The sequence below is a fragment of the Ammospiza nelsoni genome, chromosome 2 (genome assembly GCF_027579445.1).
Source record: "Ammospiza nelsoni isolate bAmmNel1 chromosome 2, bAmmNel1.pri, whole genome shotgun sequence".
Classification (NCBI taxonomy): domain Eukaryota; kingdom Metazoa; phylum Chordata; class Aves; order Passeriformes; family Passerellidae; genus Ammospiza; species Ammospiza nelsoni.
The window spans coordinates 57,899,113-57,914,360 of NC_080634.1; positions in this window are offsets into that span (position 1 = coordinate 57,899,113).

The following is a 15,248-nucleotide window of genomic DNA, read 5'->3' on the forward strand; positions in this document are numbered from 1 at the left end:
ATCTCAGCACCTGAAAGTACGAATCAGCGTTCTGATCTCTCCAGTGGGGTGCTGTTGGTATTTTGAATTTTTTGTTCTCATTTTGTGCATTTTTTCTTGCTCTCCTCATCTGTTTGCTCCACCTTTTAGCAAGGAAAGGGTCTGCTGCGTGGGAGTTCACCTCTACATTCATGTTTACGGTACTACTAAGCTCACTAACACTTCCACTAATCTATTTTTCTGTGATACCTACTTACTGCTCTGAAGCAAGATTAGTGTCTCTTACACAAGCTCACTAATGCAGGGTAAGAAGTGGTGAGAAAGAGCCTGCTTTTGCAGCTGACTGTATTTAATGTTATGCAAGAGTAAATTCTCATTTAAGTTGGGTGCACAGCTAACTGAATCACATGAAAGGCCTTGCTTGCAGGGATTTTGTGCTTACGAAGGAGTAGATGTGAAAGTTCCTTCTGTGGGATAACCTGCAGGGCAGCTGAGTACGTCTTTTTCACTATTCATTAGTTTAGAAGAGCTGATCTGGTTTCTGGCTGTGCTTTTCATGAATGTTGAGGTCTCACTAAGCAGTAGCAGTGCACAGGAGGGGGAGTGTCAGGCAAGAAGTTTTGTGCATCAAGCGTTGATCCCTCGCTTCCGTTCAGTTCACTGCAGGTCTCCACAGAGCCAGTACAGCTTGTCCTCACTAATTATTGCCACCTACCACAACACAGGTTGCAGCAAGAGCAGATCCTTGGTGAGTTGGTAAAGCTGGAAAGCAAAAGGCCTGAGAGTATCAACATGCTTATAGGCCAAGTGAAACTGGCTAAAATGTTCTGCTGCTGAAGCTAAAGTAAGGAGGAGGAAGTTGTGAGATGCCAGTGGCTTGGCCCCAAGTTGGAAGGAATAACTATTTTCTGTGTTTGAAGGAATACTGCATTTGACTGTTGGGTCTGGAGGGAGAACATACTGAATCGACTTTTTTGTGTGCTGGTGTCAGCACAGGATAGCACAGGAACACCTGAGGCTATTCACCCTGAATGTCTTCTCTGGTGAGAAGCAAGCATAGGTGACTAGACCTGTAAACACAAGGTTTTCTCAGCATTGCTGAGAGATGAGTGTTTTTTATCAGCTGCTGTCCTAGGATGCCATAAAGCAACCATCTTGAAACTGAAAGTATGCATTATTTGCTGGGGTGATGAAGTAGCTTGGACAGAAAGGGATGACTTCTGTGTACAAACCTTTTAAATGCTTTTAGGGTGTAGCCAAGTTCTTTGAATCCAGTTTTGAGGCTCATTAAGCTTTCAGCTCAATACCATGCTCTTCTGAGCATATCTATATGGGTAAGTACTGAGTTTGGTAATTTCTGAGGCTAAACCAGATGATAAGGTATATCCAAGAAAAGAATTTAAGAAAAAAAAGCTGTATGGCTACAGTGAACTTCTTTGCAGGAAGTAAAATCCTGCAGTCCTTGTATGTGTAAGCTCTGAATTCTTTGATAGGAGCAGACATAAAAGGGTTAGGAAAACTTACTAAGGAATTGGGCCAGTTCAAAATAAGCTGCCTACTAGCTAGAGAGCTGAACATGTTTCACAGAGGAGAGTTGCAAGAGACCGGGTTGTTCAGCTGTGGAAAGGGAATTGTCACACTTTTCTGTTTGCATGAGCAATGATGACCAAAGCTCATTCTTTTCTCTTGAGTTTTTATGTTGCCATGTGGATACAACAGGAGCACTGCTGAGGGCACTGCTGGAGAAGCACTCTCAGGGGCTTTGGTGGCAGAGAAACCTACTCCTAGCTAAATTCCCACCTCATTTCAGAGGCAGAGTTTACTTAAAGACAGTATTACTAGTAATTTCCATAGGCACAAGGTTTCAAAGGAATACAATACCAACATGCTGCTCTTGCAGTTAGCAATTTTGCCCTCCAATAGTTATTTGTTGATACTGATTTGTCATATTTTCCTTCTTAGTTTCAGTTGTGAGTTTTCTGGAGGTGGAAGTGCTTTGCTAAGGCTGTGTGCAGTGCATTGAAGCCAGGATTTTTCATGATGCATCATACAGTTATTAGTGTAAACAGCAGATACTGTTAATACTAATTATCAGGCATAGTAAAGCCTCACAAATACAGGTCTTGTTGCCACTGTAAGCAAGTATGTCAAATACTTAAGTAGTTTGATGGGTCTGTATAATTCCAGGGATGTCTGTCACACCCATCAATGGCCAGGATCCAATAAAAAGTGCTGAATTCAGTATTACAGAGGAACTGAGTAAGAAAAAAATGCAGTCTTCTGAAGGCCTTATTTCAATGGTCCTTTCCAGTGAAAATTTTTTCATTGTCTGGAGGTCTTTTCCTCAGGCTGAGAATTGTCCTGGTCAGAGCATCTTGATTCCAGTTTCCTGCCAGCATCTGCCTGAAGTCAGCTTAAGTGATAGACAGATGCTTGCTCAAGAGAGCCCAGGGAGCAGGGCAAAATGCTTGTGAAGCATGTTTCAGTGTCAGCTTTTAGCTGGTGACATCATTTTATTCACGTGCCTGTCTTGTCCCAGCACTGTGTTGCTGATGCTGTGAACAGTGCAGTGTCTGGATGACCATGGAGCTGTTTGGACAGTTGCAGGAGTTGAGCTGGACTGATTTTTGACAGCTGCTCTGCTCCCACTGTCCCTATGTCACTTATCTGAAATTGTCTGACTGCTTTACTTCCCCAAGAAGCAGCAGCAGTTCCTCTTGGATTCCTTTCTCTGCTATTTTAGTCAAGGCATTTCCAGTTGTCCATAGAGGCAAAATGAAAGAGCGATAAATCCCCAATGTTACCAGCCCCTCTTCTCCTAGGCCTGCTTGTTTTATTCAGTTTTTAAATAATTTTTTTGCCTCTTTACAGCCCAGATGAATATCTTTATGATAAAACAAATAATGTAATAAAATACTTGGCTATTCCATAAGCTTAGGATGATACTAAGGGAGATGTTTGGAGAGGAAAAAAAAAAAGAAAGAGCCAGAGTAGAGAAGCAAATCTATTGAGGTGTTGTCAGCTTGAAGAGATGAAAAAGTGCTGGCAGGTCCTTAGGGAGGCCTGCCTACTGCCTTAGGTGACAACTCCAAGAAGCATTTCCTCCAAGAAAGGGATCAGAGTGCCTTGCATAAATCAGCAGTAATGTGGTGCTGTGGTCACTTCAAAGCAAGTCAGTGACTGCCAAAATGCACTGTTGTGCATCGAGGAGCATGATGTGGGAAAGGAGAATTTATGTGCCTCACCTGGGAGCCATTTCACTGCGCTCTCATCTCTGGCCAAGAGTTGCTGTGAATCAAGCTCCCCCTCCCTGAGTTCTCAGAAGGTGAAACTAAAAGCAGGAATGGTTTTACTGGAATAGGATATGATTTTAGGTCTCCTACACATTTCATGGATGAGGCAAAAGAATGTGAGTATTACTTTATGTCATAGCACAGAGGATATATCCATGCTTCTAAAACTGGATTTCCTAAAAGCTGATTTCGACCGCAGTAACATCTAGCTGCAATTGCAATCTTCTTTCACAGGAAAATACTTTGGCACAGCATTTCCCTGGGTTAGCACAGCATTAGCATGGCCAGCTTGTTGTGCTGTGTCACACTAGAAAAAATATTTGTAGTCTATGACTGAAACAGAGCCACAGGGCCACTTAGAAGTGTAACAAAAGATTGAGAAGTCACTGAAGAATAAAAATATGATGGGATGAGATCATGTGTAATTAGAGAAAAGTGTGGATAGCAAAATGCAATCCAGCTGAGGCTTAAACAGCCCTGAGGAAGGTGTTGGTTCAAATGGAAGCACATCCCAGATAAAGACCAGCAGACTGAGCAGAGGAGCATCTCTAACCCTGAGAGACACAGCAGTGATGGAGACTGACTTTCTCAGAAAGGATGAAATACACAGAGAAGGCTGAAGAGACCCTGTCTCTTCCCTATAGTGAAGAAAAATTGGATTATATTTCATGTTTATATTAGTCAACATGTTAGCAGCACCACTCATCAACTGTCCCTCTCAAGAAAGAGCTCTGGTTGCCCCAGCCTCCCCTCACAGTGCCTTCAAAGACCCCTGACTCACTTTCCTTGCAGAACAGCCCTGCATCCACTGTAGGGCTCCTTTTGTGGGTCCCAGCAGTCAGGCACAAGGCCAGTGCCTGAGCTGGACAGGCTGGATTCCCCTAACCCAAATCCCCAGGATTTCTGCATCTGTCAGACTGATGGGAAAGCAGAAATAGCTACCAGCATATCCCACACACTTCCTATTTCAAAATTGCATTCTGGCTACTTAACACGTGTACTTCCTTTTTCACACAGCAAACGTGCACAACTGCTGCTGCAGCAGGTGCTGGCTGCTGATGGACAGATGTTTCCCTGTGTCAGTCTTCCAGTTACTCCAGCCAGGAGATGGGGAAATCCACAAACAGCCCATCTGCTGGATCCTGACTGGGCCTTTGATGCTGAGTCCAGGGCCTGTCTCCATGGCAGTCTTGTCTCAGCACTGTCCTGCAAGCTCACCAAAGGAACTCGATGACATTATTCCCGTATTGTCCCAGAAATTTTCCTTCTATTTTCATCTTTCCAGGCCTCCTTTCCACAGGGAAACTCTCCTGGCCATCCTACCCTATGTTTTCATCTCCAGGTTTCTGTGGACACTCCTACATTTGAGGGGTTCCCAGCTCCCACAGCCATGCCTTTTCTCCCTAGCATTTTCTCCCTCTTCTTCTGGCATCTGCCACCTGTGCTTGTCTGGAGCCTTCAGCAGACCTTCCTTCTCACCTTGCCTACCAAGAAGGTGCACCTTGGTCCCTGCAGCTAATTCCCTCCAGCTGTTGTCTCCTCTGGGCACTTGTCTCAGGCCCAAGTACTCTCCTGCTCTGTCTCCTTGTTCCACCTCCAGAGGAGCAGCCTGAAGAACTTGTAGAACCTGGAAGAACTCTGATTTTCCAGCACATATCACATTAATTAGTCTTTCACTGTTACTAAGAGCCTTCACTTTCTTCAGGACTGAAATCCACACTGCTTTCTCCTGGGTACATTTTCACCATTCATCCTTTCTTCCAGCTTGACCTGCCTGTGAAGCCTGAAATGCACGTCAACAACTAAACCATGACTGTTTCCCAATGATCCATGCTCACCTACATGACTTCCCAGTCAAATTCAGAATTCAAGCTTAGAGGAAAAAAACCTCTTTCTAATGCTGTAAGATGGAGCTCACACTTTTTTTCCCACTTCATGTTGATGACAGAGCACAAGCACATGCTTTTGTCTGACTAAAAAAAACCTGTTTGTAGATCCTCAGACTTCATAATCCAGGAAATCACGAGTGCTCTAGATTTACAAATGCTGTTTGCCACGCCTCATGAAAAAATAACATTTCTTTTGTCTTCAAAGCTGGGCTATGATCACAGGTACCACAGTATCAGACTGTCCTCAGGGTGCTATTTTCCAAACCAATACATCCATAGGTGTTGTCAGTCTTTTCTATGCACTGGATCTTACCAGGAAAACAAATACTGAAACCACGCTAGTGCCTAAGGGCAGATTTCTCAAACAAGACCTGCCATCCACATTTGACAGCAGATGGCATAAAACCTACCTGCTGGTGCTGTCCCTTTGCTGTGCTATAGCTCATTTCATGCACTGCCCATGCAGGGGCAGAGAGCAGCTGGTATTTACTGTTTGCTTGTCCTGTCCTGCCTGACCCTGTGTGCAAAACCCTGTCCAAGGAAAAGATGGTGCATGGCTACACAGGACTTGTCTTCAGAGATCTGCCTGAGTCAGAGGAAGGAAGAAGATGGAAGTTGCTGACACTGAATCATTTCTGATTCTACCCCAGTGAAATAAGGGATGACCTAGGATTTTCCTTATTTTTGCAAAAAAAAAAAATAGTTTCCCCCTCCCTCCTCTCTGCTAAGCAGGCATCAGAATGAAGCAAGGAGAGGGAGTGGATCAACCCCCTGTGTTTGTACTGTGACATTTGACACCTGTGAGTCAGAGTAAGAAAGAGGTCCCAGCATCATGCAGAAAGTCAGGGCTGAGGATCCCACTTGAGCAAGAGGCTCTGGTGTGGCACATCACCCTCTGTGTGGTTGTTCATGCACTGGGGCTGCAGGAAATAGTGGAATTTATACATCATCTTGAGCTTCTAGTTATGTGTGAGGGTTGTAGGTTGCTTGTAAAAGCCCCAGGTGGCCACTCTGGTATTTAATTGTCAGGTCAGCTCTGTGCCTGCAGGTAGGCATGTCCTTGTGCCTGGTTCTGGGCTCCTCAGCCATAGGCAGCTCTACACTGAAAAATAAGATATCACATAAATTTTATACCCTGTGCAGTGCCCTAAGACTGTGCCCTAAGCCAAGATGAGGGCCAAGAAAGGAGTGGTGTGTGTTTCATATGTTGATCAGCAAGATGTGCCTTGACCTCCAAAGGGATTTGGCACAGTTCACAGGCAGGAAGAATGAGGAAAGCAGTGACTTGTATCTGTTCACCTCCCTTGCCACCAGTGTCAATCAATGAAGCAGAAACCTCCACTTTCCTCTCATCATGACAGCTGAAAGATTCTTCCTCAGGTGGGCTCCAAAGGACACTACAGATGGTACAGGAGATAGGGCTCTTGCAGGTGGCAGAAACAGCCAAGTGTGCTGAGCTCAGTGAGAAGACAGAACAGAGCAGGTAAGAGCGAAAAGCAAACAGGCAGAACAGCAGGAGCAAGTCTGTTGGGAGTTTTGTAAATGGGATGGGGCAACAGCCTGGTGCTGTTAAACACAGATGGTTGCAGTTTTTTCTGTTGTAAGCTTCACTTCATTCCCCCAACACAGACATCTTTCCTGTGCTTGCCTAACACACAACTGGGCTGCAGCAAATGATGGTTTTCTGGTAGGAGGACACAGTCCTGCATGCTCCAGCTGGTCCAGTGACCAACCCTGTGTGTTGGCCTAGAAATCTGTCTGTATTTTACAGGTACAAAATGCCACGGGTGTAGCCACACAGCCAAGGAATGCAGTATACAGTCCTCAATCACTGGCTTTTCCTCTGAAAGCTATGGGAGAAGACGTGCTGCAGTTTTTAACTGTGGCCCAAAGTCTCCCCACTGGCTGTGCAAAATCAGTGCATGAGTGTATGTCACACACAGCTACCTTGCCCTCAACATGCAGAGGCAGGAGCTCTTGGGGTGTCTTGCTGCACCATCCTTATAACCTGCACACTTAGAGCTCCTTTCAGCTGACCACAACCATGAATTGAGAAAGGATTGGCAATAAAAAGCTTCCCTCCCCTCTTGCCTGCCTGTACAGGTATGTCTGCACACACCTGCTTTTACATGCATGCACACACAGACACATGTTTAAAGGGGTAGGGCCCAGTGCAATCACGAGATGCCAATTTTAGCTTTGACTAAATTACATATTGTCTCAAATCAAGCCACATCTGAGAAGCATGAATGCTGTGTATTTATCACCCAGTAGTCAGTAATTTCTGCACTATCTAAACATGATGTGAAAGTCAGAATTATATTTTTAGCGATCTCCGGATAAAACAAAAAAGAAAAAACTTTTAACCTCACATAACCTTGGTCCTCTGCCTCCATAGTACACAATTTCAAAAATCTGAGTTAGTGGAAAGATCAAACTGAGGTCCCCAGCACAAACTGGCTGTAATTTTAATCTTTTCCAATCTTCTGTTTGAGCTACTGTGTAAGCATGAGTTCTGTGTGTAGGCTATCACATACAAAATATGATGCCTATGGTGCAGCATGTGGGTCAGATGCCTGAAGTTACACTGCAGTAAATGCTGCTAGTAAAGTGCTCAAGTGTAATTTCAGGGGATGGATCCCATCTAACACCAGCTTTACATTTAAAGGTGTAAATGGGGGGTTGCGGAGTGGCCTGGGTGAGGAGGAAGGCAAATGAGGTTTGAAGGCTTTCACAGAGGAGATGAGAGGAGCCTCAGTGGTGAGCTGAAGAGCTGTGTATTCCCGAGCAGCAGCAGCTTTGACCATGGCATTTATTTCCCTCCACCACAGAAACTTCGGAAGGTGACTTGCTCATAGCCAGGTAAGAGAGACTGCAGGCGAGTCAAACAGCTCAAATCTCTCCGAACCTGCCATTCTACGTCACCATCTCGTCTCACCATGCTATATAACGTAGTATAAAATTTAAAAATTTCAAACACCGAGTCCAGTCTCCTTGGGCATCGGGCCCTGCGGGGACGAGTGCCACTAGAGGGGGCTGGCTGTACACAGCTGCCGTGCGTGTACCACCGGCCCGGGGGCGGGACAGGGCGCTCGGACGGCGGGGACAGACGGACGGACAAACGAGGCCCCGCAAACACGCCGCGGTGTAGCTGGAGCCGCACAAAGTGCAAATCCTGCCCAGAACCAGGGGCAGAACCAGACTGCGGGCCTCAGCAGCGCCGTGCTGCTCTCAGCTCCTACGGTGGGTGTGCGGAGCCGCTCCGGGCTGGAGCGGAGCGAGGGCGCATCCCAAGGAAGGGATGCCCGATGCCCTCCCTCCCAGCATCTCCAGCGGCTGCAGGACAGTGTGTCACAGCCAGCTTGGCACCCTCTCGCTTCTCCAAGCTTGCCCACTTCTATTCCTATATTCCCTTAACTCCTTGCATTATTCACGTTTTGTGAAAGGCACCCTGAGTGCCAGCTCTCTGTGCTGCTGCCACGTTAGCAATGCAGAGTACATCCCTGCTGCCCCTGGAGCCTGGCACAGAGGCTGGGAGTCTGGGCCAGGAATCCTGAATGCATTTGGAGCTCTTTCAGTCTGGAGACTCTTCCTATTAATTAATCCTCGAAAGCTTTAACAGCCATTCCTAAAATAAAGGAATAAAATTTTTAAAGTTATCCCTAGAGCAGCTCAGTGTTAGCAAATGGGTTTTTTCCCTTTGGAAGACACAGGACTACTGTTCCTTAAAGGCATATCTGCTCAGGCAGGGTCAGACACACTCCCTGTGCCTGGCACAGCCCAAACTCTCACTTAGAAGCCAGAGACAGAGCATCTGAGAGAGTGCTGCACTTGAGATACTCTTACTAGTACTATTGCTACTACCACTACTACTGCTACTACTACTACAGTAGCATGGAAGACGATGTCACTGCAGCTCACAGCTCCTTTTTTGCCCGCCAGCTCTAAGCCCAGAGCACAGAAGGTCACACATGTCTGTGTTTATCTATGCCTTCATGCCCCTTTGTAGAAGCACCTGCTGTACTCTGTGCTCTGTACTGTACAGTGCAGACCTCACTTTACTCACCATAAACAACAGGTGAGACAAAGCCAAAGGTTCCTGTTAATTTTACTGGGTATCTTGCTAGTTTTTGGGTTATTTTGATTTTCAGCCACACGTTCCTCAGCATGCACAAATCTTCTGGAATTACATAAATCCCAAAAAAATTTAAAGGAAAAGAAAAGTCTCTCTTATTTCTGTGCCACAGAGTTTTCCTTTGCTGTTCCTCTCAAAATGATGGAGTAGTTGTTCAGACTACCTGTTCCATGGTAGGCATTAAAACTGCTGTGGAGTTTCAATATTAGCCATTCCCCTCTGTATGTGAAGCTTTAACACTTAGCCAATGGCAATCTTCTTGCAAGTGACACATTTCCCTGTTTTCTGTGTTTGAATAATCCTTATTATCATTTGCAAAATCTCCTTCAGATTTTGTCTCCTCTGCAATGCTCATGAGTTTTATTAAAACTCTGAATTCCCTCTTGCAGTTCTCTTTCTGCTACATCATTTTCTGCTTCTGCATTTAAATGTCTCCAGTTTCACTCCCAGTCCCCACTGCTGTCTATCCCTATTTCCCTATTTCTGGCAGCATGTGGCTGGGTACATGTAACTGAGATTAATGACTCCAGTGAAAATCCCAGCAGAAACGAGTAGTTGAGGTTTTTACTATGATTAGTCCAGCAAGTGGAGAAAGAGTCACAAAATTACTTCCATCCTTCAGCTCCACAGAAACAAGATTTTGGGTGTGTTAACAGAGTGAAGCCTCACTGTGTCCTTGGCTTGGCCTTTGTCCACAGGCAGCTAAATTCTCCTTGCAGCTCCTCAATGCACTTGCAGCCTCCCTGCTGCACACACAGGTGGGTGACTGTTCTGTGGGAACCACACAAGGACAACACTGAGGTGGAGGAGGAGGAGGAGGAGGGGAGAAGGGAAACTGAGTCTGCCCAGCTGAGCAGAGGTTGGAGCACTCACCAGGAAGGGAAAAGCATTCCTTCTTTGGTTGAGGCCGAGGTGCTTTCACTCCCTGTGACCCTACTGGAGCAGAGCTCACCAGCCACAGGTCAGTGAGAATAAAGTGATACATGCTGGAAAGCAGAAAGGGTGCTGGGGACAGAAATGAGGGCTACTAGGCTGTTGAGTTTGTGACGTCCCCAGGATGAGGTGAGAGATGAGGAATCTGACTCCATGTTCTCAGAGGGCTGATTTATTATTTTATTATATTATATTAAAGAATACTATACTAAAACTATGCTAAAGGAAGAGAAAGGATACTGACAGAAGGCTTAACAAGAATGATAATAAAAACTTGTGACTGACTCCTCAGAGTCCGACACAGCTAACAGTGATTGGTCATTAAGTAAAAACAATTCACATAGAAGCACACAAACATTAACAGTTGGTAAACAATGTCCAAACCACATTCCAAAGCAGCAAACACAGGAGAAGCAAATCTGATAATTATTATTCACCTTTTTCTCTGAGGCTTCTCAGCTTCTCAGGAGAAGAAATCCTGGCCAAGGGATTTTTCAGAAAATATGACAGTGACACTAGGCTACACAGCCATCATCAGGCCTGCAAGATTTGTGGGGCCAGAGAGAGAGGTCAGCAGAAGGCACCTGCCTTTTGTGGCCCAATTTTTAGACAAGCAGGAGGCCCATATGTAGGGCTCTGCCCTTGATGCAATTCATCCAGCAACTCTTTTGGGATAAATACTGTGTTATTTAATTACTGATGCAATTGATCTAGCGACTATTTTGGGATAAATACTGTGTTCCCATTACTGGGGCAGGGAATTACATCTGTGCATAGGAGTGCTTGGATACAAAGAAGACCTGTGTCACCAGTTTTTCATCTCTCCTTTAGCATTTCCCTCTTCTGTCTCAGAGTCCCACCTGCTGTGTATCCAGCATCTGTGAAAAGCCATTTCCAGACTTTCCAGCCTCAAGTCAAACAATATTGACTGTTGAGACAATTTACATTATTGACAATCAAGACACATAACAAAACCAAGGCACTTCCAGCTGAAGGTTATGAAAACACCAGGTTTGGACAAGTCCCATAGGGCCATTCTGGGAAATCCCTTTCTCCTGTTCAGTCCAGGTTGTAGCTGCAGGTGTTCCACAGCCAGAGAAGACTCAGGCACTGGATTCAGTGCGTCAGGGCCCAAAGTCTGTCACAGACCTATGGTATAAATCCTTCAATACAGAAAATGTTTGCTTTGGAGTAGGCAAAAGTACAATGTTTATTACAGAGATCAGAACAAACCCCTTCAACTGTAGTTGTGAAATAATGCTGGGTCTTGAAATTTAACCAAAGATATGAAAATCTGTCACGCTTAATAATAATGTCTTGTTAAGTGCATTGTAATAAGATCAGAGGGTTTTGATTTCTTTAAATTAAAAAATCATTAGAGTTTCACTATGTTTGTGTGTTGTACCACTGGTACAGATGCCATGTAGGAAACAACAGGGAGAACCAATAAACCCTTACTGAGCAGTACAGTAGCAGATCAGAAGCTGGAGCTCTGATCCCTGTTCTGTTGCAGGCCATCTTCATCATCAAGGCACTTAGGCAAAGTGCTTTTGTTTGTTTGAGGTCTTAGAATGTAGAAAAGCATCAGACATTTTGGATTTGGGGACTGCAACTCATGAAAAATTCAAGTTTTCTTCCTATAATAAACCAAATGTATTTACTAGAAATGCCAAGATTTATTTACAAGGCCTTCTAAAGTTTGCAAAAATGTTGCAGTTTTGACAAATACATCCTATGTGTAATTTGTGGTGCAGGAATAAAGTAATCAGTTGTCGCAGACATTTCTCCACAGAAATCCTTCCTTTCATATTTCTGTGTCTTCGGGAGCCAGAGGCCCCCGAAGAGAAGGTAAACAATTATTATCAGCTGCTGTGGAATGCAATAGGATTCACCTTGATTGGCTCATTTTCTATGTTTATAATTAAGAGCCAATCACCAGTTCAAGCCAGGGGACTGAGTCCTTGGCCACAGCTTTGTTGTGGGTTCTTTTCTATCTCTTCTCAGCTTAGCTAGCTGCTCTGCAAACCTCTCTCTATATTCTTTTTTGTATAATTATAATGTATTATATCATATATTAATAAATTCAGCCTTCTGATCAAGATACAAGATTCACCGTCTCTCTCTCACCAACTGCGACCCACACAGGTCGCGGTAATATCTGGTGACCCCTCGTGTAAGAGCAAAAATTAATCTGATAAGACCAGAGGAGCAAAATTGCTGCACTGGGTAAAAATCCTGTATGTGTAGCATTTGATGGTTGCTTTGAAGTGACCTCAGAAAGTGGACTCAAGCCAGGAGCTGAAGAACCGAAGATCCTGATTTGGACAGAGTTCACAGCCAAGGCTGACCACAACAGAATTTTTCTTCTGGAAAACGATCAGGAAAGATGATGGAAAAGAGCAGCAGACCTGTGGAGCTGGCCAGAGCAAGCTGGACTCTTTCAAAAGGTACTGTTCACTTTTCTATCCCTGATGAACCAGCCCTTCGTAGCTTGTGGCTGTTTGTATGGCAGACCCATGCCTTGCCAGAAGAGATTCAATTCTCCCCTTCAGAGGAGAAAATAATAGCCCTCTGGAAACATTGGTGCAGGGAAGACGGTTTCTTTTTGTCAAAAACAGATATCTATGAATTCTTTCGATGGGCAAAGCTTTTTGGGTTCTTTGCTGATGTCTTATATGCTTTAGATGCTTTTCTCTGGGAGTGCATGGACTCGATTATCCAGCGCGTCTTCAGTAAGGGACGCGTGTTGCCTTCCATCTACCCAGCATTTATAAAGCTTTTCCCTGTCCTGAAACGCAGAGCAGCTTGTTTTCAGTGGATCTCTAATTGTTATGGCCAAGCTCCGTTTCCACCACCTTTGGCAGAAGACGCGGTGGGGGAGGACATTTTTCTTCCCAGCCCCCCCTGCTTCACGGCGGGGGGGGGCGAAACTTCGCGGCGCGAAGAAGTTTTTTTTACTCTTGCTCCGGAGCATGCTCAGATGGAGTGTTCTCTTTCCCCCCTTCTCTCTCTCCGGGGGGATGGGAGCGGCCGCTCAAGCCAGCGCCGGCCTCTCAGACTCCGCCTTCAGAAACGGGGGCGGCACCGGTCTCCGAGGTTTCCTCCACGGCCCTGCTAGAGCCGTCACTCCAGGAGATCCCGTCTCCGCCTCTCCAGGAGGTCCCGCCCGCGGTTTCACCGGCCTCCCTGCCCCCGCCAGAGCCTGTGTCGGAGAAGGCCGAAGAGACAGCACTTCCGTCGATTGACCTGTTGCTAAGCAACGGCGACGCTCCGCTGTCTCTCCCAGCTCCGCTGCTGCCGGTTTGCACTGCGACGGCGACTGCGACTGCGCCTCCGCAGAGGACCCCAGAGTCAGCAGCAGAAAACGGAGTTGAACCTGCGGGACCCTCGAAGCAGCCCGCGGCTGATCCCACGCTCAGCGCGGTTCCCCCCCCGGTTCCGGCTCCCTCCCCGGTTCCGGCTCCGTCCCCGCTGCTTCCACCGGACGTCCCAGCAGCCGCCCTGGAGGCTGGTCTCTCCTTCAGTGGAGCAGGGGCTGCCCGCCAGCTCACTGTTGTGGCAGTCCGGCTGCCGGCTTTCAAGCTCGGCGGTTTGGGGGGTGGTTTTTCGGGGATTGTCCCATGGAGGCCGCCGCCTCTCTTGTGCCCTAGCGGCGAGGGGGAGGGGGCTCCCGAAAGTTTTGCCTTTGGTCCCCAGCCCAGTGGGGGTGGTGCCGTGATGCTGTGGGAAACAAACATTCCCAGACCCGAGATGAAGATTCTCGGGGCAGCTTCCATTTCCCTGCTGCTGGCATGCCTCAGTGGTTTAGGGGAAAGGAAGCGTCTCACTACCCGTGCTGCCATTGTGCTAGCAGCAAGGTTCAGGCCTGCGGGAATGCAGAGCCTTCCTTATGGGTTTGGCCTGGGATGCTGGGCTCAGGAAATTCCTGGGCCGGGCCCACTGCGAGGCCTCTTGACGTTTTTGGGGATTGTGGTTTGTCCTACCGGTCCGGGTCCCCCTGTGTGAGCCAGTTTTGGGGTTCCTGGTCCAGTATGGGCCAGGGCCCCCAGGGCCTTTCCTTCTCTGGCACTGCTCTGCTCGGCTGCTGCTTCTTTTTGCTTTTGGATCAAAAAAAAAAAAAAAAAAAAAAAAAAAAAAAAAAAAAAAAATTTAAAAATTAAATAAAAAAGATTGAAAATACTGGGCAGCAGCTCTGGAGCGCTGAAGCACTGAAAGGCCAGCAGAAAGGACATTTCAAAATTGTTCAAATTGTTTAAAATTGTATTAAGACTGTCAATGGTTTTTGATAACTATTGATGGAACTCTTTTGCAGAAGTCTAGTCTGTTTCAGGACCAAAAGGACTCTCAGATATTCGAAGGGAAACAACTTCAGCTGATGGACTGTTCCTGAAACTCAGCTGCATGGACTTGAATTCTCTTTGCATTGTTTCTTGCAATTTTCTTATATTGTAGGATTGTTTTAGTGATTTATTAGTCTTCTATATTTTATAGGTGAAGGAATTTCCTGTTCATTCCACATCAGCATTTTTCTTTTATTTTTATACAATTTAGAAAGGTGAGATGTCGCAGACATTTCTCCACAGAAATCCTTCCTTTCATATTTCTGTGTCTTCGGGAGCCAGAGGCCCCCGAAGAGAAGGTAAACAATTATTATCAGCTGCTGTGGAATGCAATAGGATTCACCTTGATTGGCTCATTTTCTATGTTTATAATTAAGAGCCAATCACCAGTTCAAGCCAGGGGACTGAGTCCTTGGCCACAACTTTGTTGTGGGTTCTTTTCTATCTCTTCTCAGCTTAGCTAGCTGCTCTGCAAACCTCTCTCTATATTCTTTTTTGTATAATTATAATGTATTATATCATATATTAATAAATTCAGCCTTCTGATCAAGATACAAGATTCACCATCTCTCTCTCACCAACTGCGACCCACACAGGTCGCGGTAATAATCAGTTTTGTTATTGAGGTGTTTTTTTGTTTTTTTTTGTTTTTTTTTTTTTTTTTGGTATTGTTGTTGGT